Genomic DNA, 24,451 nt, shown 5'->3' with positions numbered 1-24,451 from the left:
CTCGACCGTGACCCCACCCTCCTTCACCAAACCATCATCTCCCAGACCATACATAACCTCATCACCTCAGGAGATCTCCCACCCACAGCTTCCAACCTCATAGTCCGGGAACCCCGCATTGCCCGGTTCTACCTCCTTCCCAAGATCCACAAGCCTGACCACCCTGGCCGACCCATTGTCTCAGCATGCTCTGCCCCACTGAACTCATCTCTACCTACCTCGACAATGTCCTATCCCCCCAGTACAGAAACTCCCCACATACGTTCGAGACACCACCCACGCCCTCCACCTCCTCCAAGACTTCCGTTTCCCTGGCCCCCAACGCCTTATCTTCACCATGGATATCCAGTCCCTCTACACCTCTATCCGCCATGACCAGGGCCTCCAAGCCCTCTGTTTTTTTCTCTCCAGACGTCCCAAACAGTACCCTTCCACTGACACTCTCATTCGTTTGGCTGAACTGGTCCTCACCCTTAAAAATTTCTCCTTTGAATCCTCCCACTTCCTCCAGACCAAAGGAGTAGCCATGGGCACACGTATGGGCCCCAGCTATGCCTGTCTCTTTGTTGGCTATGTAGAACAGTTGATCTTCCGTAATTATACCGGCACCACTCCCCACCTCTTCCTCCGCTACATTGATGACTGCATTGGTGCCACCTCGTGCTCCCGCGAGGAGGTTGAGCAATTCATCAACTTCACCAACACATTCCACCCTGACCTTAAATTTACCTGGACCATCTCTGACACCTCCCTCCCCTTCCTGGACCTCTCCATCTCCATTAGTGACGACTGACTTGACACTGACATTTTTTACAAACCCACCGACTCCCATAGCTACCTGGATTACACCTCTTCCCACCCTATCTCTTGCAAAAATGCCATCCCTTATTCCCAATTTCTCAGCCTCTGCCGTATCTGCTCCCAGGAGGACCAGTTCCACTATAGAACACACCAGATGGCCTCCTTCTTTAGAGACTGCAATTTCCCTTCCCACATGGTTAAAGATGCCCTCCAACGCATCTCGTCCACATCCCGCACCTCTGCCCTCAAACCCCACCCCTCCAACCGTAACAAGGACAGAACGCCCCTGGTTCTCACCTTCCACCCTACAAACCTTCGCCCCGTGGCCCAACATTTCAACTCCCCCTCCCACTCTGCCGAGGACATGGAGGTCCTGGGCCTCCTTCACCGCCGCTCCCTCACTACCAGACGCCTGGAGGAAGAACGCCTCATCTTCCGCCTCGGAACACTTCAACCCCAGGGCATCAATGTGGACTTCAACAGCTTCCTCATTTCCCCTTCCCCCACCTCATCCTAGTTTCAAACTTCCAGCTCAGTAACTGTCCCCATGACTTGTCCGGACTTGTCCGACCTGCCAATCTCCTTTTCCACCTATCCACTCCACCCTCTCCTCCTTTACCTATCACCTTCATCTCCTCCCCCACTCACCCATTGTACTCTATGCTACTCTCTCCCCACCCCCACCCTCCTCTAGCTTATCTCTCCATGCTTCAGGCTCACTGCCTTTATTCCTGATGAAGGGCTTTTGCCCGAAACGTCGATTTCGCTGCTCGGTGGATGCTGCCTGAACTGCTGTGCTCTTCCAGCACCACTAATCTAGTAAACGCTTTCCAAATGCCCGTCACCCTCTGTGTGAAGTACTTGCCATGTGTATCCCCCTTAAACTTTCCACCTCTCAGCTTGAAAGCGTAACCTCTCGTTATTGAATCCACCACCCTGGGAAAAAGCTTGTCTCTATCCACCCTGTCTATACCCTTCATGATTTTGTAAACCTCAATCAGGTCCCCCCTCAATCTCCTTTTTTCTAGTGAAAATAAATCTAACCTACTCAACCTCTCTTCATAGCTAGCACATTCCATACCAGACAACATCCTCGTAAACCTTCTCTGCACCCTCTCCAAAGCGTCCACATCCTTTTGGTAATGTGGCGACCAGAACTGTACACAGTATCCTAAATGCGGACGAACCAATGTCTTGTACAATTTTAACATGGTTTGCCAGCTCTTATACTCAATACCCTGTCTGATGAAGGCAAGCATACTATATGCCTTCTTGACCACTATATCCACCTGTGCAGCGCCTTCAGGGTACTATGGATCTGCACTCCCAGATCTCTCTGCCCATCAACTTTTCCCAAGGCTCTTCCATTCATTCCATTTAAAAAAATTCTGTCAGCTGTTCCTCACTTTGTCCAGAGGAAGGAATCTCCAATGAAACCTGCACTGTGAAAATTAGTTGCAGACTAGAGTTTACCTGGCTGAGAAGGAAAACAACGGAAATAGTTGAGAGCGAAGAATCAAAGACACTTGCTGAAATGTTGTGAGATAGATTAGAAATCTGTAGCATGCTTTTAGGATAGGTAGTTCTAAGTGGTGGTATGGCATCTGTGAAGAACTTGGATTCTAACAGTTAAACATTGGTGCTATTGTTGTTTAAATCATTGCAATTCACCAGCTTGAATGATGTTTGTAATGACACTTGTTGATATTCATTAGATCTAGCAGGTGATTTACAATTCAATTGATAAATTGTTTTAGACCTGCACTCAGAGAAGGATCATCAAATAATAGTGACTAAGTTAATATTGTTGAACAGCAGAAACTTCTACTCAATTTAATTATCAACATTGACAATACACATAAAGTTGCAAGCACTTTATTGCTTAATAACTTAAGTATTAAAATTTAAGAATATATCATAAATAATTTACCACAATACAGGGGTGCTGCTGCAACTTATTTGCACATACCCCTTGAAATGCAGGTTAGATAATCTAATTAAAGGAAAACAAGTATACCCTGCTTGAAATACTAGCTAGGGAGCAATTAACAAAACCTAATAATCTTTCTTACCATCATCTTGCTGAAACAGTGTTACTTTGAGAGTGTGGCATTTAAAATTATGTTGGAAAATTCCATTTTCGTTCTTACTTTAAATGCTGCATGCTGCAAACTAACATGTGGAATCAACTAAAAGAGCTTTGGAATCTGTTAATTGTTCCCCAGTCAATGACTTTAGAGGTTTAGATTTTTCAGCCAAAGTACAACAAAGTTTTAAATATCCTCTGAACACAGCTCCCACTAATGTCTCAACACTGCTTCACATGCAATGTACTATTACTTGGAGGTTTACTCAGTTACACACTTTGTTACAGAAGTAAGTCATTTTACACAGAGCAAGATCCCATTTCTGGACATGAGAAGAATGACCAAATAATCTGTTCTTTATTTATTGGAAGTCTATTGTAGGAGAAGTAATAGAAGGGAGACTGGGAGATCTCCACACTCCTCTACCCAATGGTCACATTAGTCCCACATTGAGCAGCATGAATTGAATCTTTAGTTCAGAACCGAAGAAAAGCTAGAGTGAGCTTGAAAGTGTTAGCTTTCTCCACAGATACTGTCAGACCTGCTGCGTTTCTCCAGCATTTTCTGCATTTGTTTCAGATTTCCAATCATTGCAGAGCTTTGCTTTGAAAGAAATTGAATCTTCTCTTGAACCTTCAGAAGGTACAATAATTGTTCACTTCCTTGTTGAACTCATTGACTGTTGGTTTGAACTTACACTGATCTATATTACAAATGCTTATTGAGCCAAAGAGCTGCTCAGTAATTACTGAATGCTCAGGAGAAAATGAATAAATGGGACATTTGTTTTGCTCCATAAATTTAACTGTAAATGCACTAATGCTTCAGTTGCTGCCTACTGCTCAATCAGGCTTCCCCTGCCACAGTTAAAAGGGAGGTGATGGCTTTGTGGTATTATTGCTGGACTATTCATCCAGAGACTTTGGTAATGTGCTCACTACCCAGGTTTAAATCCCCCAATGACAGATGATGGAATTTGAATTCAATAAGAAATCTGTTAAATTTGACTGCAATGATGACCATAAAAACAATTGTTAACTGTTGTAAAGTCCATCTGGTTCAACAACATCCTTTAGGGACATTGTTATCTGTTGTCCTTAACTGGTGTGGTCTACACATGACTCAAGACCCACAATAATGTGCTGACTTTTAATTGTCCTTCAGGCAATTAAGGATGGACAATAACTGTTGGCCTAGCCAGAGATGCCCACATCCTGTGCGTGAATGGAAAAAACAATTTACGTAGACATTTCTAGGTTGCTTTTAGATTAGGTTCCCACAGTATAGAAACAGGCCCTTCAACCCAACAAGTCCACACTGACCCCCTGAAGAGTAACCCATCCCCCTACCCTATTCTTACACCTGAATAATCCACCTATCAGCTTGGCCAATTCACTTGATTACACATCTTTTGGATTGTGAGGAAACCAGAGCACCCAAAGGAAATCCACACAGGTATAGGGAGAATGTGCAAACTCCACACAGACGGTTGCCTTGCTCGAGGCTGGAATCGAACCCAGGTCCCTGGTGCTGTGAGGCAGCAGTGCTAACCACTGAGCCACTATATTTGCTATATTGCTACTAACTCCTTAAAGTATCACTAGTTAGTGATCTTGATACTGGGAAGCCTTGTGCTGAGCATTGTCAGTGTACTGTGGCTGGATCTGAGAGATAGGTTGAATAATGTTGAAACTGTCTTTTGATAGAATGTCAATCATGAAACCTTTTATTTAAATGCAGATGATTGCTACTTGAAGTTGGAACAATGCCAGCTGAGGGTCTCTTACCCTGCATAACAGGTGAGGGCAATGTTTCACCTGAAAAGGCATATTGATTTTCACCATTACAAAGGAATCAGATAAGATATAAGCTACAGTGAAATGCGATCTGTATCATGGGAGGCTGTTAGAGAAAATGCAGAGGCATGGGGTTGGGGGTGATTTAGCAGTTTGGATTAGAAACTGGCTTTCTGAAAGAAGGCAGTGAGTGGTGGTTGATGGAAAATATTCAGCCTGGAGTCTGCTTACTAGTGGTGTGCCACAAGGATCTGTTTTGGGACTACTGCTGTTTGTCATTTTTATAAATGACTTTGATGCAGGCATAGATGGATGGATTAGTAAATTTGTAGATGACACTAAAGTTGATGGAGTAGTGGACAGTTTGGAAGAATGTTGCAGGTTGGAGGGGGACTTGGAAAAACTGCAGAATTGGGCTGAGAGATGGCAAATGGAGCTAAATGTGAGGTGATGCACTTTGGGAAGAATAACAGGAAGGCAGATACTGGGTCAATGGAAAGATTCTTGGTAGTGTGGATGTTCAGAGGGATCTTGGACTCCATGTACATGGATCCCTGAAAGTTGCTACCGAGGTGGATAGTACTGTTAAGAAGGCATACGGTGTGTTAGGTTTCATTGGTAGAGGGATTGAGTTCTCGAGCTGCAATATCATGCTGCAACTATACAAAACGCTAGTGCAGTCACACTTGGAATATTGTGTACGGTTCTGATCATCAGATTTCGGGAAGGACGTGGAAGTATTGGAAAAGGTGAAGAGGATATTCTCCAGGATGTTGTCTCGTCTGGAGGGAAGGCCTTATGAGGAAAGGCTGAGAGACTTGGTTCTGTTCTCATTGGAAAGAAGAAGGCTAAGAGTGGATTTGATAGAGACATACCAGATGATCAGAGGATAGGGTAGACAGTGAAAGTCTTTTTCCTAGGATGATGATGTCAGCTTGTATGAGGAGGGGGTGATAGATTTAAGACAGATGTCAGAGGCAGGTTCTTTACTCAGAGAGCGGTAAGGGCGTGGAATGCCCTACCTGCCAATGTAGTTAACTCAGCCACATTAGGGAGATTTAAACAATCCTTGGATAAGCACATGGATCATTTTGGGATAGTATAGGGGGATGAGCTGAGAATAGTTCACAGGTCGACGCAACATCGAAGGCTGAAGGATCTGTTCTGCGCTGTATTGTTCTATGTTCTATGTTCTAATAACTGTGATTGTTTCGATGACTTTGGTTTCTGATTTCAACAGGACTCTAGATGTTTTACTTTTGTGGAGCCAAATAATTTCAGAAAAGTAGTTTAGATCATAATGTTGGGCTGAAGAGATATTAACATTTTTTTAATTTAAGAAGTGCACTTCATTCTTTTAAGACAGTCCTTGATGGTTTCCCCATTTCTACACTCTGTAAACCTGAGGTCATCCAAACGTACACTGCCATGTCCTTAATCACATCAGGTTCTGTCACCTGTCTCCCTGTGTTCACAGTTCCTGGTTAAGGAATGTGCTGACACTAAAATGCTGAACCTAGTTTTCAAATTTCTCATGGCTGCCTCCCAGCCCATCCCTATTTCTGTAATCTCTTGTAGTCTCTCAATCTCTGATATATCTAAACTTGACCAATTCTGACCTCATGAGAATCTCTAGATTTGATCCTACACCATTGGTGATCATGCCTTAAATAATCCCACAACCAAACACTGGAGTTTCCTCCCTCTACTTTTCAACTTTGTACCTCACTTTTGTCCTTTAAAAAAGCTCTATAAAATTGAACTCTTCAAACAAACATTTGGTTCTCTATTCTAATATCACCGCTTATGGTTCAACGTCAAATCTTACTTCATGACACACATGTGAGTGCCTTGGAATGCTTTGTTGCATCAACAAAGCTATAGAAATACACAGTTAAAAATCACACAGCACCAGGTTATAGTCCAACAGGTTTATTTAGAAGCATTTGCTTTCAAAGCGCTGCTTCTTCATCAGGTGGTCCAACACCAGCTCCTCCAAATCATGACGACCACTCCACCACTGTCGGCTCAAAGTGGAGAGGAGACCACCTGATGAAGAAACAGTGCTTCAAAAGCTAGTGTTTCCAAATAAACCTGTTGGGCTATAACTTGGTGTTGAGCAATTTTAAACTTTGGCCACCCCGGTCCAACACCGACACCTCCACATCATAGAAATACATAGTGTTACCTTGAAAATATGAAGTTGCTGCATTTAGTGTTTCTTTATGTCGTGTTTCTTTAATAGTAGTGACTTTATGAACACATGATCACTCCATGTAATTTAAAAATAATTATAAAATTAGCCACAAACTGGGCAAGTTTAAATTCTATTGCATGATCAGTGACCCCTGCGTTAAGGAGAGATAGTAAACGTTTCTCTTCCCGGTGGTTGGCTGCCCTGGTCTTAAGAATGAGAATTCTGATCACAGGAGGGAGAACTGGCAGGAAATAAAGTATATGGTTAAAAGCAGACTACTCAACTAAAATTGCTTGTGGAGAACTGTAGCCGTATTTGTGGTCTTATTGTCAAATCTAGAACAAAATTATTTCTACAATCAATGAGCCTTTCCTTACACTCATCTCAATTCCCGAAATATATTTTGTGAGAAGGGACTGAATTAGAGCTACAGTTGCCTATCTTGATGACTTTAAATTGCTGTAAGTTATTGAAGTCAACTCAATAACAAGCAGGAGAGAGTGAGGACTGCAGATGCTGGAGATCAGAGCTGAAAAATGTGTTGCTGGAAAAGCGCAGCAGGTCAGGCAGCATCAAAGGAGCAGGAGAATCGACGTTTCGGGCATAAGCCTTCTTCAGAAGGGCTTATGCCCGAAACGTTGATTCTCCTGCTCCTTGGATGCTGCCTGACCTGCTGCACTTTTCCAGCAACACATTTTTCAGCTCAATAACTAGCAGGTCAAACAACTTGCAGATGCCAATGACTTGCACAGAATGTTCAGCTTTGTAAAGATGAACAATGGCAAGCACTCAAGGATTTATTGTGTTGGAAGCCAAGTGGAGCTCACCATGGACAGGAAATTTTGGGACAAAACATTGCTCAGAATGCCTTAACTGGGACTCTGCCTTTGACTTAAAGGCCCTCCACTCCATTGCTAAATACTCACTGGGCTGAATTCTGGTGCTCCTCTGGTTGAGAGAGGAATTGAAACCACCCGACGCCTGGAGGAAGAACGCCTCATCTTCTGCCTCAGAACACTTCAACCCCAGGACATCAATGTAGACTTCACCAGTTTCCTCATTTCCCCTCCCCCCCCCCCACCTTACCCCAGTTCCAGCCTTCCAGCTCAGCACTGTCTCCATGACCTGTCCTGCCTGCTTATCTTCCTTTCCACCTATCCACTCCACCCTCCTCTCTGACCTATCACCTTCATCCCCACCCCCATTCACCCATTGTACTCTTTGTTACCCTCTCCCACCCTCCTCTCTGACCTATCACCTCCATCCCCACCCACATTCACTTATTGTACTCTATGCTACTTTCTCCCCACCCCCACCCCCTCTCATTTATCTCTCCACTCTGCAGGCACCCTGCCACTATTCCTGATGAAGGGCTTTTGCCCAAAATGTCAATTTTCTTGCTCCTTGGATGCTGCCTGACCTGCTGTGTTTTTTCAGCACCACTCTAATCCAGATTCAGGTTTCCAGCATCTGCAGACCTTGGTTTTATCTAGAGGAATTGAAACAGTCATTCGCCAGCTGAGAAACAGCAAGGCATCTGGACTCAGTGGAATCCCTTCTGACAGTTCAAAACATGTTAACAATAAACTCCAGCAATATCTCATACACTCTTCTTCCTAGATGAGGGATATGTGGGGAGAGCTCAGGGATTTGTCACCATGATGATATTCAAGATGGGAAACATGTCTGATCATAGTAACTAGTGAAGAGACTCCCTGCTACTTGCCATAGGATAGGTCATTGCAATGAGCCACTTCAAACATCTGCTCCCATTAGCTGAAGTACTCCTTCAAGGGTTGCAGAGTGGTTTTCATTCCCTAAAGGGTACCACAGATCTTCATTGCATGGCAAATGCAGCACAGCCTTCTTAAGGCCTCACAAAAGAGTTTGTATCAATAGAACATATGGACTATGCTTCTCTAATTTTTGCTGCTTCCGAAATATGTCATCAATCTTTGATCCTCTATGGTGGAATCCAAGTGAGAAAACACATCAGTCACCACAGGCCCTATATCGGTGAATGCTTGGGTCAAAGAAGAAGCAGAGCTGAAAATGTGTTGCTGGAAAAGCGCAGCAGGTCAGGCAGCATCCAAGGAGCAGGAGAATCGATGTTTCAGGTATGAGCCCTTCTTCAGGAATCAAAGAAGAAGCAGTTCAGATAAGGTTTACTAAAATAATACCTGTAATGCCTGAGGAGAAAAGACTGAACAGGGTCTTCCTGTATTCTCTGGTGTTTAGAGGAGCCAGAGGTGAACAAATTGAAATATTTAAGGGTGTTGGAAGCACATTTTCTCTTGAGGAAGAATCAAGAACCTTGGATCATATTTTAAAAAGAAGGGGGCTCTATTTAAAACAGATAAAGGAAGAATGTTTTTTCTCCAAGAGGGAGAATTTTTTTTTCTCCAAGTCTTTAATGGTAGAATCTTTAAATATTTTTAAAGCAGTGGTAGGTAGATTCTTGATTACCAAGTGGATGAAAGATTTTTGAGGATATGCAGGGACGTAGTGTCATAGAGCTGCACGGCATGGAAACAGAGCCTATAGTCTAACTCATCCATGCTGACCAGGTAACTTAAATTGATCTAGTCCCATTTGCCAGCATTTGGCCCATGTCCCTCAAAACCCTTATTATTCATTTACCCATCCAGATGTTTTTTAAATGTCATAATCGTACCAGACTCCATCACTTCCTCAAGCAGGTTATTCTATAGACGCAGCATCCTCTGCATGAAAAAGTTGCCCCTTAGGTCCCTTTTAAATCTTTCCCCTTTCACCTTAAACCTATGCCTTCTAGTTTTGAACATCCCCACCCCAGGGCAAAGACCTTATCCATGCCCCTCATGATTCACCTTATCCATCACCCCCTCATGCCCCTCATAAGGTCACCCCTCAACCTCTGATGCTGCAGGGCAAATAGCCATATAGCTCAAACCCTCCAACCCTGGAAACATTCTTGTACATCTTTTCTGAACCCTTCCAGGTTTCACAACATCCTTCCGATAAGAGGGAAACCAGAATTGTATGCAGTATTCTAAAAGTGGCCTAACCAATGTCCTGTACAGCCACAACATGACCCCCCAACTCCTATACTTAATGCTCTGACCAATAAAGGCAAGAATTTAAAATGCCTTCTTCACTATCCTGTCTACCTGGGGTTCCACTTTCAAGGAAGCATGAACCATCACTCCAAGGCCTCTTTGTTCAGCAACACTTCCCAGGATCTTATCATTAAGTATATAAGTTCTGCCCTGATTTGCCTTTCCAAACTGCAGCATCTTACATTTATCTTAATTAAACTCCATTTGGTGTTCCTCCGCCCATTGGCCCATCTGATCAAGATCCTGTTGTACCCTGAGGTAACCTCTTTGCTGTCTACTACCCCTCCAATTTTGGTGTAATCTGCAAACTTATTAACCATACCTCCTATGTTCACATCCAAGTCATTAATATAAATGATGAAATGCAGTGGACAAAGTTGAGGTTAAAATTGGATGATCTTATTGAACAGCAGAATAGGCTTGATGAGCTGAGTTTATATGTTATTGTACCAATTCTCATTTCCATGTTCCTTATTGTAACACTACATTTTACTACCTGCAAATTACTCACAGGTATGAATTCATTTACAGTGAAGATGTTAAGCTCTTCAACTTGCACTGTCTTCAATCTGAAGCAAAACACTTGATAACTTAATCACTGAACTTTTACATGAAAGTGGTGTTTGTTTGAGTGTTGAGTTGTAAACTCAGCTCCAGGTTCTTGTCAGTTCATTCTTCGAAGCACGTTACAGTATGTGCCTTTCACCAACCACCTGGAAAGCTAAAGTCCTCTTACAACTAGCTTGAACAACGTGACACCTGCCTCCTGTCAAATAAGATCGATGATGAGATCCTGGGAAATGTGGGACATTTTTCTTATTGGAGAGCCTCCTCCAGACAAAAGCTGACATAGATGGACAACATTGATCATCACCTCCAAGTGTGCCAGTTCTGACCACAAAATCTGGTACTTGATCTCAAACCCAAGATTAAGGTCATGTTTTATTAGGCTTCGGTGATCTCTATCGTCCTAAATGTTTCAAAGACTTGGACAAGCTGGAGCAGATATCTCAAAGTGCTGGATTTAGATTTAGGTTTTATTGTCACGTGTACTTACGTACAAGGTACAAGTATATGATGCAAGTGTACAATATCGCCACACATGGTGCCATCTTGGGTACAAAGTACCTGGGCACAAAATCTTAGTTACAGAAATGGAGAAATAAAGAAATAGGTTAGAAGTTCAGCACTACAGTCTTCGTAGCATAAAAGTAGAAAAATAATGAAGTAAAGTTGAAATGTCAAGCATTACAGTTCTTTCTTGAGCTGTGGTCTTACAGATGCTCCAAGCTGGGCTTCCCCAAGAGGGATCGTGCTCTCCCGCACTGGGCATGTTTTCACCTGCGCTGGGCTAACACCGGCCCAGGCACGCCAAGCTTCGGCCCTGACTGCCGCAACACCACTGCCGCCATTCCATGCAGCTAACCACTGCCGCCTCATTACTGACCACTGCTTCCACTGTCCGGGCTTGCGCTGGACCCCATTTACTGCCATGCACCATCACCACCAGGGCTTCCATGGCTCCAGTTTTAGGAATGTTTGAGGTCTGCGCTGGGTCTACTCTCCTCCATACTGGACTCTCTCCAGGTTCACACTGTCCATCAACAATGCAATCCAAGCTCAAGAGGTAAGGAAGAAAAATAGAAGATAGAAAAGAAAACAAGAAAAGAGGAAACAAAAAGAAAAGCACTCAGACCTGACAAGCCCCACCTCAGGAGCCCAACTTCACCGCCATCTTGTTGGGCAAGGTTAGAGAAGTAGTAGCACTGGTGCATTTGCAGGATCCTCCAAGTCCAGTAGCAAGAAAGTTAGTTCAACAATAATGTCTGATCCTAAGCCAATATGCCGAGGAATTGAGGCACTAATCATTCAAAATTTCCTCTGCAGAGTAGACATGTGATTAGTAGATCGAGTATCAGACTCCTGGCAAGACTGCTCCACTTGGAATACAGTTATGGCAGGTGATTCCCAGGAGGGAAAAGGAATGACTTTAGGCACGTGCTGAAAACATTCCTGACTAGGTCTAGTCTACACCTGCTGACCCGGCATGACCGGGCTAGTGACCGACCCAGATGGGGTAATTTAAACATTGATTGAAGAAAGCAGTGAACACATTGAGTGACTTCATCCGTAAAAAGGCAGATATAAAGTTTTGATATTGAAGAGAGCACACAAATGTCCAAACAATTCATCAGCTCAACCCTTCAGGCACCACCTGCCCCAGTGTGTGGCCAATTCTGTGGATGAAGTATTGAACTATCAGCTATCCAAAGAACATATGAAACTGCAGTGTAAGCTAGTCATCTTCAATCCTGAGGGACTGCCTAAGAATAACATTCTGCAGCCTGGTTTTGGGATTACTGGTAATGAAGACTCCATGTATTTCATCAACTAGATTTTTGTTTTGTCATTTGAATATGAAAATTATGATTTTCCCTAACTTTAATAATACCAGGTTAACCATTGTTTAACAGATGTAGGCTTTCTTGTTACACAGATTAGAGAAATTCAAAACTTAATTCCACAATGTTGTAAAGAGATCATTGGATTAGTCATGCTGACATAGAAATTAATTTTTTTCACTATGATTACAGACAATGGATTTAAATCGCTTTACATTCTGACAATGGCATATATTGGAGGTGACATTCCTGGTTTAATTTTGCTTTTGTTCATACTTAATGACTGCTTGTTAAATTGCACATCGAGAATTGTCCATTTTGAAGACATATAGCCCACAATTTCATTCATCGAGTGTAAAATTAGAAACAAAATAGAAGTTTTTGCCATATTTCACGCAAAGGGGAATTTAATTTCCAGTTCAGCTATGTTTTGGAAGAAGTGTTAAATCAAAGTATTATCTGCCCTCACAGGCGAATATTCCACTGTTACCTTTTGAAGAAGAGCACAGTAGTTCTCTCCTGGCCAAGATTTATTCCTCAACCAATATCAATAAAATGTATCAACAGGTAATTAAGACATTTATGTTTGAGAGATCCACTGTGTATAATTATAATTGAATGCCCCATTTCCCGTATTACCATGGATTCTATGGTTCAGGTATACTGTAGGAGATGTTACAAAATGTCATTGACCTGAAATGTAAAGTCATTTTTATCTTTCCAAAGAAACTCTCTAACAGTCTATGCATTTCCAGAATGTAATGCTCTTACTTTGAAAGTATCCCATTTGCTATAAAGTTCTATGAGACGCCCTGAGATTATGAATGGGAAACACTAAATCGAGCACCATCCTTCCATTCATCCATCTCTCATTCCTTGCTGTACATTCCCCCACACCCTATTCCTTCCATCATTTCTTCCATTCCTTGTGTCCTGCTTCTCTCCATCACTCCCTTCATCCCTTTTCTTCACTTCCAATCTCCACTCCATCAAAATCACAGCTAGGCTTGCTGTCAACTTTGACACCTGGTAACAGGGACCTACACCCTGCCTGCACTCCAATCCAAGAGTTAGTGTGACACAGAATGAGGCTATTAGACCCACCAAATAGTTGCTGTTGAAAAATCCATAGAATTCCATTCCCCACTATATACACTGTAACTCTCCAATCCAGAAAGGTTAAGTCATTTCTGGATTTCAGAATTTTAAGATTTTGGAATGAATTAGAATGTCTAAATCTTCGTAGAATCGCTACAAAGTGGAAGTAAGCCATTCAGTCTATTGAGTCCACACTGGCACTCCAAAGATTATTCCACCCAGACCCCACCCTATCCTTGCATTTCCCATGGCTACTCCACCTAGCTTACACATCCCTGGACAGTATGGGCAATTTAGCATGGCCAGTTCAACCAATCTGCACATCTTTGGACCATGGGAGGAAACCAGAACACCCAGAGGAAACCCAAATGGACATAGGGAGAATGTGCATACTCCGCATAGACAGTCACCCAAGGGTCGAATCAAATCCAGGTCCCTGGCACTGTGAGGTAGTAGTGCTAACCACTGAGCCACCATGCCATATGTGAATTGAACAATGCTGTAGATATAAATATTTACATTAAGGATAAAACGTTGCAAAGACATTGTAAAGCAGTAACAAATTATTTTATTTATCTGTATAGTGTATCTTTCATGTTTCCACTCCCAAAGTCTTGTGCTAAAACAATGCCATGAGTTGCTTAGGTCTGCTTCAACCATTTCTAGACAATTGGTGTTTCTGAACAGCAGATTTCCAGATACTGCTTTAAAGATATTTCTTTAAACCAAGGCATAACAATAATGTTAAATATTCAGATAACTCTACTGTCCCTTTCAGCCTTTTGTCAGTTTGTGAAATGAATGTTACTGCCCTTCTATGTAATGTGTGTGCGTAATAAAGAACAGCGTGCAAAATAAAACCTCTCAAAAAGATCAGATTTTTTTTCAATTTAAATTCAAATCTGCTGGGAGTGATACATTGTGTCAGCATCATTTGGGATCAGCTCAGTGCAAATCAATTCTGAAATTGTACTACAGACGACTTGAAAAGGTCCCAAAAATGAAACCTTTTGAGATAAATGCATAGATCACTTTTTCCACTTGGTTCCTAAAATTCTGATGTATGCTGGACTTCAGACAAAAAGACAAATTCTTCAGAGAAAAGCAGGTCAAAATGCGTATGTAGCACCAAAGGTTCTTGTTTGATCACTGACAGCATCAGTCATACAGGGAAGGCAGTCCAAAATAAAGAAATATTTTTATGTTTCACATTTTATGATTCATGACTATGAACCCACAGTCAATTAAATTAATAAAAACTGAAAGAATAGGTGGTACGGTGGTTCAGTGGTTAACACTGCTGCCTCAGAGCACCAGGGACCGGTGTTTGATTCCTACCTTGGACAACTGTCTTTGTGGAGTTTGCACATTCTCCCTGTGTCTCGTGAGTTTCCTCCGGGTGCTCCCATTTCCTTCCACCATCCAAAGTTGAGTGGATCAGGTGAATTGGCCACGCTAAATTGCCAAGTCAGGGAATATCTAGTGTAGGGGAATGGGTCTGGGTGGGTTACTCTTCGGAGGGTCAGTGTGGACTTGTTGGGCCGAAAGGCCTGTTTCCATACTGTAGGGAATTAATCTAAACTGCAGATGCTGGAAATCATAAACAAAAACAGAAATTGCTGGTAAGGCTCATCAGGTGTGGCAACATTTGTGGAGAAAAAAATCAGGGTTAATGTTTCAGGTTCAGAACAGATCCTTCCTCATACGTGGAGGAATTGTTTCTTAACTGCATATTTGCAACACTGTACAATAGTAATGTACAAGGGGACTCATCTGTGATTTCTAAGTCTCTCTCACATGCAGCAGGCTACAATGCAAGTATTTCAGCAATGTATCTTGATGGTGTAACCTTACTGCTGAAATTGTTGCTTCTTGGCAAGGATTCTTATCTTTACATTCAGCAAATTAAATGATCGTTACCAAAAATCATCACTCATATTTTAAGATGAAGAAGGAAATCTAATGTTAACTACTATACTGTTGCTGTATAGATATACTTAAGTAGGTTGTGAACACAACCCCAGGCATTGAGAATGTATTCCCTGAAAATACAAATGCAATTACATAGAACCTAAATCGCATCAACAGCATCTAGGGTTTGATAGAAAGGGTAAAAGATGACAATGCACAGGAGTAAACTGATCGGGCAGTTCTCCTCTGTATTATCCAAGCAAGGAAGATGAAACTATCTGCCATATGTGAGACCACTTTAAGAGTATTATGCACAGTTTTCTGTTTCCCATGATTAAGTCAACATTCAAGTTGTGGAAAGCAAAAGCATATGATGCCAAGGATTGTAAAGCATTGTTGTGGAATAATGTAATACAGAAGAAGACTAATCAGCCCATCAAATTATCCCCACTCGCCTGCACTTGTATTAAGGTCCTTCAAACCTTCCCATCCAAATATTGATCCAAATATTTATTCTACAGAATATTGATTCAAATTCCGTCATGTTTTCAGGCAGTGCTTACCGGCTTAAAACACTATGCTATGTATAAAAAAAACTCCTCATATTGCCTCTACTTCTTTCACCAACTGTCTTAAATTTGTGACATTTAGTGGCCAAGCCACCTCCGATTTGAAACTGTTTGTCCTTATTTATGTTGTCAAAAATCTTCATCATGATGAAAGCATGGTTTTGGGTCAAAACCCTGGACCTCCATACCTCCCAACACACTGGGTGATCCCACACCACAGTAACTGCAGCTTTTACAGTAATTAGAAATGGGCAGTTAGCGAAGTCCACAACTCATGCATAATTAAGTTTTTAAAAACATTGACATCACATGTGCTGATCCAACTGTTTGGCAAAGAAAGCTATTTTACATCCTTTTTTGTTGCAAAATGTACTTTATTCATTAAAAGCCTTCATCTATATCCACAGGTACTAAAGCTGTGCTTTGCATGTCAAGAAAAACAAATATTGGAATTTGACATTTCTTACTCAGGCAGGACAGTATTTACAATGAAAGAATCTGATAACTGAACAGACCCTCATTATGCTCACAGCAGAAAGACCTTCAGCAGTGGTCTTTCCCCACTGTGACTTGGTGGCAGCTGCCCCAAGCTTTAGTGTGCCCTCAGCATGTAGTCCTGGACCTTGGAGTGTGCCAGTCTGCAACACTCAGTTGTGGTCATCTCTTTACATTGGAAGACCAACAAGTTTCAGGCAGACCAAAGGGTGTCTTTCACCAAGTTGATGGTCCTCCAGGCACAGTTAATTGGGTGTCTCAGTGTGTGTCCTGGGGAACAGACCGTAGAGCACAGTGTCATGGAGCTGCATGGGATGAACGTTAACAAAAACTACCTTTGCAAAGACACATTCCAGAAGAAGATGAGTGAAAGTCTCTTCACCAGTGCAGCTTTGAGGGCAGTTTGTGGTGGTGCATAGAGCACAGGCACGCATGACTATTCGGCAAGTGGCCTTTTCACCACCAGCCAAATAATATCTTGGTGCTTGCTGGAAACTTCTGACGATGAGGCAATTCACCCGAAATGCTTAGATAGCATCTTCCAAACCCCAAAACACTTACATCACTAAGCTCCCCTCCAAGCCATTCACCATTCTGATGTGGAAATATATCACCTTTCCTTCATTGTTGCTGAGACAAAAAAGTGGACTCCCTCCCTAATCGTGTTGTGGGCCAAGCCACAGTAGGTGAACTCCAATGGTTCAAGAAGGCAGTTCACCACCACCTTCTCAAAGGCAACTGGGAATGGGCAATAAATACTGGTCCAGCCAGCAATGCTCACATCCCACAAATGAATTCAAAAAAACTAAGACAGGAGAGAGGAGGGAACCCTGTCTGACACCTGATTAGACAGGGAAACTTGCTGATTCTCATCCACTAATGAATGAAAAAAAGGGGAAGGAGCTGTATACAATGTGAGTTACATCATAGCTGGAGTGGAGAGTGCAGTTCTGATCACCACACCACAGAAAGGAGAAGATTGCTCTAGAGAGTGTCCAGAGGATATTCACCAGCATATTGCCTGGGTTTGAGTGATTCAACTATGAGCAGACTACATAGGCTGGGATTGTTTTCCTTTGAGCAGAAAAGGCTGAAGAGAGACCTGGCTGTTGTGTACAGAAATATGCAAAGTGATGTATGCAAGATGGCAGAGTTAGGAAAAAAGTTCCCCTTTGTAGAAGAATCAATAACCAGTGAGCACCAAGTTAAGGTAAGGGACAGGAGATTTAGAAGGTACTTAAGGATGATTTTCTAAAAACCCAACAGGTGGTGGATATCTGGAACTCACTGCCTGAAAGGATGGTTGAGGTGGGAACTTTCATGACATTTAAAAAGTACGAGCATTTCAAATGCAATAGTGTACAAGGTACAGCCCAAATGCTTGAAAATAGAACTAGAGTGGATTGGTGTTTGATGACTGGCAGGGACTTGATGAGCTGAAGGACCTCTTTGGTACTGTAAAGCTCTATAACTATATCCTCAGTGCAAGACAAGTAGAGGCCTTGACAAAGGTTGTCCTTATCAGAAAGGATTTTGCGCTAAAGAAAGTAATGCAGATCACTGGGGAAAAGAAGCTCTGAATGTTCGTCTAAGGGCAAAGTGATGCGCCATGAAAAACATTGAGTGAAGAGATTCAGTTTTATGGCCATGAGTGAGGAAATGTGCAAAATATGCCAAAAAGGAGAAAGGTTCACCAATCATCATCTCGATATGTACGGACCAACACATTGGCAAGTGCCATGAAGGTGAGTGTCCAACGAATGACAGGGCTCATATAAGAGAGATGGTTGAAGATATTTACTACTAAGCCAAAGGCACACTTAAAATTGAAATTAATCCATACAATAATGAAGTTACAGACCAATGAATTGAGTTTTGAAATGAGTTTCAGCAGTTGCTCTCAGGTATGGGCAAGTTAAAAACAGGCCACCAACCACATTACCACAAAGGATAATGAAAAGCCAATCATCTTTTAGAAACCAAGAAAAGTGCCACATCCCACACTTAGATAAAGGCAAATAAGAAGTGAATTGTATGCTCAGACAAGGAATATTTCCCCTGTTAAATTTGCCAACAGGTTGTGTTCATGTATTGCTACAGTCAGGCCTGAGACAGTGAGTTATAATGATCAGGGCACTGATCTCTGGAAGCCCACAGTAATTGGTTTGAGAGCAGGGACTGCTGTGCACAGTTCAGGAGGTGAGTTTAGTTTGTGAGCAGGATTTTCTGTGCTCAGTTTAGGGATAGCTCCCACTGTGCTGAGTTTGGAGGCTGGTCCAAAGCTTGGGGCTGGGCTAGGAACAGTAGAATGAATATCAGAGAGAAAAAGTCTAGTGAAACTAACCAAAAATATCCTCTTCACCAAATTGGATGATATTGGTAGATTTTGGCAAATATCCTGTGTGAAGATTGTAGAATGTGGACTTTATTTATTAACATCCCTTTTGGGTGTTATTACTTCAATGAATTACACTTTCGAATAGCCTTCCTCAAGAAACGCTTCAGGGAACAATACCAAATACTTTGGAAGGCAGAGACAGTGTAATTTGTCAGACTTTCGATCAGAGTGGTGCAGGAAAAGCACAGCAGGTCAGCCAGCATCCGAGGAGCAGGTAAATTGATGTTTCGGGCAAAAGCCCTTCATCAGGAATCTGCTGTGCTTTTCTAGCACCACTCTGATCGAAACTCTGGTTTCCAGCATCTGCAGTCTTCACTTTTGCCGAGTTAAATTTGTCACGTGAACAATATACTAATACACAGGGCCAGGAAAGCACAATACAAAACAAGAGTTAGAACAATCATAAAATCCCAATGGAATGCAAATCTAACATAAAATGAGAAGTGAAGTTTACAAAATTGAAAAACAAAATTTCTTGTTAACATTATCTATGCTACAGGAGTCACTGTAGATTCTCAGAAAACCAAAGCTGCCAGTGAATTTCTGCTGCCTAGGAATTTCAAAAGACTTTAATCATTCCTTGAGATGGGGGTGAATCAAGTGAGTACTTTCTTCCTATCAAACTTGTAAGAGGTTAATGAGCCTTTGAGACAGATACTTTGCCAGGATGCTGTTGAAATATTCAGCAGGAAATTGCTTTTGACAATCTCCAAACTCCAAATCTCTTCAGAAATCTTAGTACTGAACATAGAGGGAGTTGATGTGTCTACAACAGAATTGATGGCAGTATTCTTTCAGGTTCAGAAAGATAGATTAATTTATCATACTGCTTGATCATTTACTGAATTAGAACAGCATTGAACCACAATTCAAAAACAAAGCTCTCGCAGTTACATGGGTGTGTGAACATTTTTTCATGTGATGTGATTAGAGTTTAAGGTTGAACTGATTATAAATTGTTGGTCACTCTTCTGAATATTAAGGATATGGATAAGGTGCCACCAAGGTTTAGACTGACGTAAAAGAGTATAACTTAACTACTGATTTTGTACTGAGGAAGTACCAAACAAATCAACAGACAGGCTGTCAAGGAAACCATCAAACAGAACAAAGCAACTGGTTTACTCTTCAATGAAGAGGATGAGGCTCACACATCAGAGCTCACAAAATATTTGACTTTGCTTTCTTTCGAAAGGTGCCACTAGAATTGCTGAGTTTCTCTCACAATTTCTGTTTTGCTTCAGATTTCCAGCATCCGTAGTTCTTTGCTTTACCACACAAAATATTTACCAGCTACAGACCAGGAAACGACAAGAGATTCAGAAATTATAAGACTGAGATAAAGATATTTAGATCAACGAATATTGTCTAACAGGATAGCCAGAGAGCATACCTCAGAAAGGTAAAGGAGCCATTGTCTTACCAGACTATACAGCTGCTTTTCCTCATTAGAGAGAGATAACTAGTGGTGGTTTAACTTGAGAGTCACCACATCTCAGGTGAAGGAAGAAATTGAGCAGGAGAGTCCTTCATGGTAACCTCAGCCAGTGCAGGAATCAAATCCATGCTATTAGCATCACAATGCATTGCAAACCAGCCATCCAAGCTGATCCATGAATTTAATAATCCAATGCTGCATTTCATTGAATACAGCAGGCATCTCACTTTCATTGATGACTTGTTGAAGTTAATTGTGAAATTGATAACATCAAGAGCTCTTCAACTTGATATTCCTCAGAGAATTCATTGTTAGACTCTCCAACATGGCATCCATCAAAGGTATTCTTTATACCATGGTGCTCCGAGTATCAATGACACAAAGCACACTTTCCATTTGACTACATCATGCGTCCCTGCTTACAGCATCAGTGGTCTTGAGAGTTACAACATTCTAATCCTTTCTGTCCTTGCCCCTTGCAATATAAGACAATACCCCAAATCAGATCATCCATTGGATTTCAGTGTACTATCAATCTCATTGTATTATTTAAGATCACATGATCATAGTCATTTCCTCCTCTCAGCAATGGATGTCTCCTGGTTCTTGTCAACAATGGATGTTGTATATCTTGATAAGACAAAAAAAAGTCATTGTCACATTCCAGAGGTTTGGTTATGTATGAGAGTTGTTGCCATCAGAATGTCTGTTGGTATAATTAATCTGGAACATTGACATGTTCTGAGGTGTCTGTGTGCATCCCTGTTTAGTTAAAACTTCCTGATTTTTAAAGGCCTTGGCAATTCTATGCGCACTTTTAAGAGGAGATGGTATAATTGCAATGCTCCTGGACCAGTGATCTAGGGATGTCAGCTAATGTTCTGAGATTAGTGGTTCAAATCCCTGCACAACAATGGGTGAACTTCAAATTCAATTAACAGAGGAGAAGATTAAGAATTGGAATTGAAAGGTAGTCTCAGTGATGGTAACTCTGCTCTGGGTGTCCTCAATGGTCCTATCACCTGGGATTGAGTTCCACATGCTAGTCTGCATTATCTGCAGACATTACACCTGGAAAGAGAAACACACAAAAGATTAACAATGCCTTATGGTGTTACAGATGTATAAGACATGCCAAAATCCTTACACATCAGAGGCATTTGGGTATAACAAGGTGTTGTCTGAGTGTACAATAGTCAGTATGTCGGCCAGAATTTTTTTGATCACTTCAAGAAATAATTGCTAACAGCATTAACTATGTAGTGAACCGCCAAGTAAGAGCTGCTGTTACTGTCACCTTTTCCATCAAGGCCACTGAAACATGTGGAAATTGATTTAATTGATTTAAAGGCGTGATCTGCAGTATCATCTTGACTGTTGAGTACATGAATAGGAAGGGTTTAGAGGGATATGGGTCAAATGCTGGCAAATGGGACTAGATTAATTTAGGATACCTGGCTGGCATGGATGACCAAAGGGTCTGTTTCCATGCTGTGCAAGTCTATAACTCTATGACTCTGAGGTCAGATTGAAGTAACCAATTTCTGCAAAATCAGTAAGAGGCATTGATAGAATCACTCAAGAAAACCGACTCAACTCTTGGGAATCCAAACATTCCAGTCCCAGGCAATGATCAACAGCTTGTGGATGAGCAGTCTAAAAATATTCCAATGATTAGCATTTCATTCCTGTTGTTCATTGTTGTCAATCACTATCCTCAAACAAATGGAGAAGCCAAACAAGGAGGACAAACATAAAAGGATTTCAAAAGAAAAAGGAAACTGTAAACCATGTGTTATTAAGCTACAGGTCACCATCACTACATGTGTTCTTGATGTTCAAGTTGTGAGTGGACAGGAGATTGAGAACACAACCTCCTTTTCTGTGTTAAAAGGTACAGCTTAACATCATGCTGTAAATGACTATAACAGAATGAAACACTGTGAGAAAGAGCTAAGAGTCTACAAGGCTTGAAATTTTACTAAAGCACAGAGTAGATTAGATTAGATTCCCTACAGTGTGGAAACAGGCCCTTTGGCCCAACCAGTCCACACCGACCCTCCAAAGAATAACCCACCCAGACCCGTTTCCCTCTGACTAATGCACCAAGCAATATGGGCAATTAAGCATGGCCAATTCACCTGCTCTGCACATCTTTGGACTGTGGGAGGAAACCGGAGCAAACCCACACAGACATGGGGAGAATGTGCAAACTCCACACAGACGGTCACCCAAGGCTGGAATTGAACCTGGGACCCTGGTGCTGTGAGCCACCGTGCTGCCCATAGTCAGGGAGAGATAATGGAAAGGAGATCAACAAAGAAGAAGAATAATTATAACAAAAATCAGCATCATACTCGATCTGAAACAGATTATGGAATAATTTGTTAATGTTTATGTGCAGCACCTTTCTTTTTAGATTTCACCCCATTGCACAGCCTTTCAACATGTTTGTGCTTCAACTTGTATATGTCTCAATGATGAATTCTCCCAGGCTTTACATAGAAAGTTTCCCCATTTCATGAAATGATGCTCTGTTTTAAACCAAGATCACTGTGGGATTGCTGTTTTAATTCTTCTTTGTTTCGATGTTGTCACAGCACAACAAAGAGAAAAAACAAATAAAATCTAGCCCCAGCTGTAAAATTAGCTGGCATCACCACTCTATCACAGCTGCTAAGGGACGCATGAAAGTGAGTCTTCAGGATGAATGTTAATGGATAGCATTTGTGCAGCTAAAAAGATGAGAAAGACTTATTTGAAAACTCAACCAGCCACTGATAACTAACTTCACAGTTAGTTTTTCAGGCAGCTTCAATAGTGCTTGAGTAGAAGCATGCAATGGGAGAAGCTCAAACACCAATTTGACCTGAAACTTCCATCAGCACCATCACCAAAATATACAGTTACATACCACAGCACAATGCAATTTATTACAATTGTAGCCAGCAGGAGGGTTTAATGTACTCCCCTACCATTATCCTCAAAGTAAATCTTTTATAAAATCAAACACCAAAGCTGTTAAAAGGACAAACTTGTCAACGTATCAATATAAATTGAGATAAAATCATGTTTCTCTCTGAACTTTAAAAAAGTCTCTATAATGAAAACACATAAGTTATTGACAATTGTTCAAGTACCAGAAGAAAGAAAGAATCTATTTCGAGCACTAATTGCTTTTTTGTTTGCGATCATACTCATCTGCAAGTTAATCAAGTTGTCAGCAATCATTTAATTCATTGTTGTTCCAGCATGAAAAATGCTGCAATTCTTGCTGTCTTTGAACCTCTTTACTCGGCTGTGTCTGTCAGATAAGCTCCTGGCTGTGATAGCATAGCTGCTTGGGTTGTCAAAGACTGATATGAGGAACTTACTGCTCGCCAAGCGTTTTTGTTTCTCCAGTCATTGTCGAACAGTGTTGCCGTTTGGAACAGAGAGCAGTAACAGTGCAGATATATCTGCAATAAGAATCCAATTGTTACAGAGAACATTTTTTAAAATGTCCCATTATGTTAAAGCTCATTAAACACATCGAAAGACCTAGTGCAACAGTTCAGTGACAAGTTGATATCTGGTTGCTATTTAGGGAGCAAAGTTGATGAGTTGGGCTACAGAGAAAAGCATTGAGTTTGTGATTTTCCAATAGCATGATCCTCCTGGTATAAACTCAAAAATCTAACCAGTAGTAATTGGTGTTTCTCAAACTAAAGCTGGCCTTTCTAGTACATCTGACAAACCATTTCATTAGTTCAATGGTAGGAATATCATTCATAATATACGGACTGCTCTTACAGGGGTGGCACGGTGGATCAGTGGTTAGCTGCCTCACAGCACCAGGGTCCCAGGTTCGATTTCAGCCTGGGGTGACTGTCTGTGTGGAGTTTGCACATTCTCCCTGTGTCTGATGGTTTCCTCCGGGTTCTCCAGTTTCCTCCCTTAGTCCAAAGATGTGCAGTTCAGGTGAATTGGCCATGGTAAATTTCCCATAGTGTTAGGTGCATTAGTCAGAGGCAAATGGGTCTGGGTGGGGAACTCTTCAGAGGGTCAGTGTGGACTGGTTGGGCCAAAGGGCCTGTTTCCACATTGTAGGGAATCTAATCTAATCAACCATCTCTATGACTCTCTAAGGAACTTGAATAGGCCATTCAGGCTGCTCCATAG

This window comes from Chiloscyllium punctatum, chromosome 10 (genome assembly GCF_047496795.1).
Source record: "Chiloscyllium punctatum isolate Juve2018m chromosome 10, sChiPun1.3, whole genome shotgun sequence".
In the NCBI taxonomy this organism is placed as follows: domain Eukaryota; kingdom Metazoa; phylum Chordata; class Chondrichthyes; order Orectolobiformes; family Hemiscylliidae; genus Chiloscyllium; species Chiloscyllium punctatum.
The sequence above is the reverse complement of the archived record's forward strand: the minus strand, read 5'-3'. Positions refer to the sequence as shown.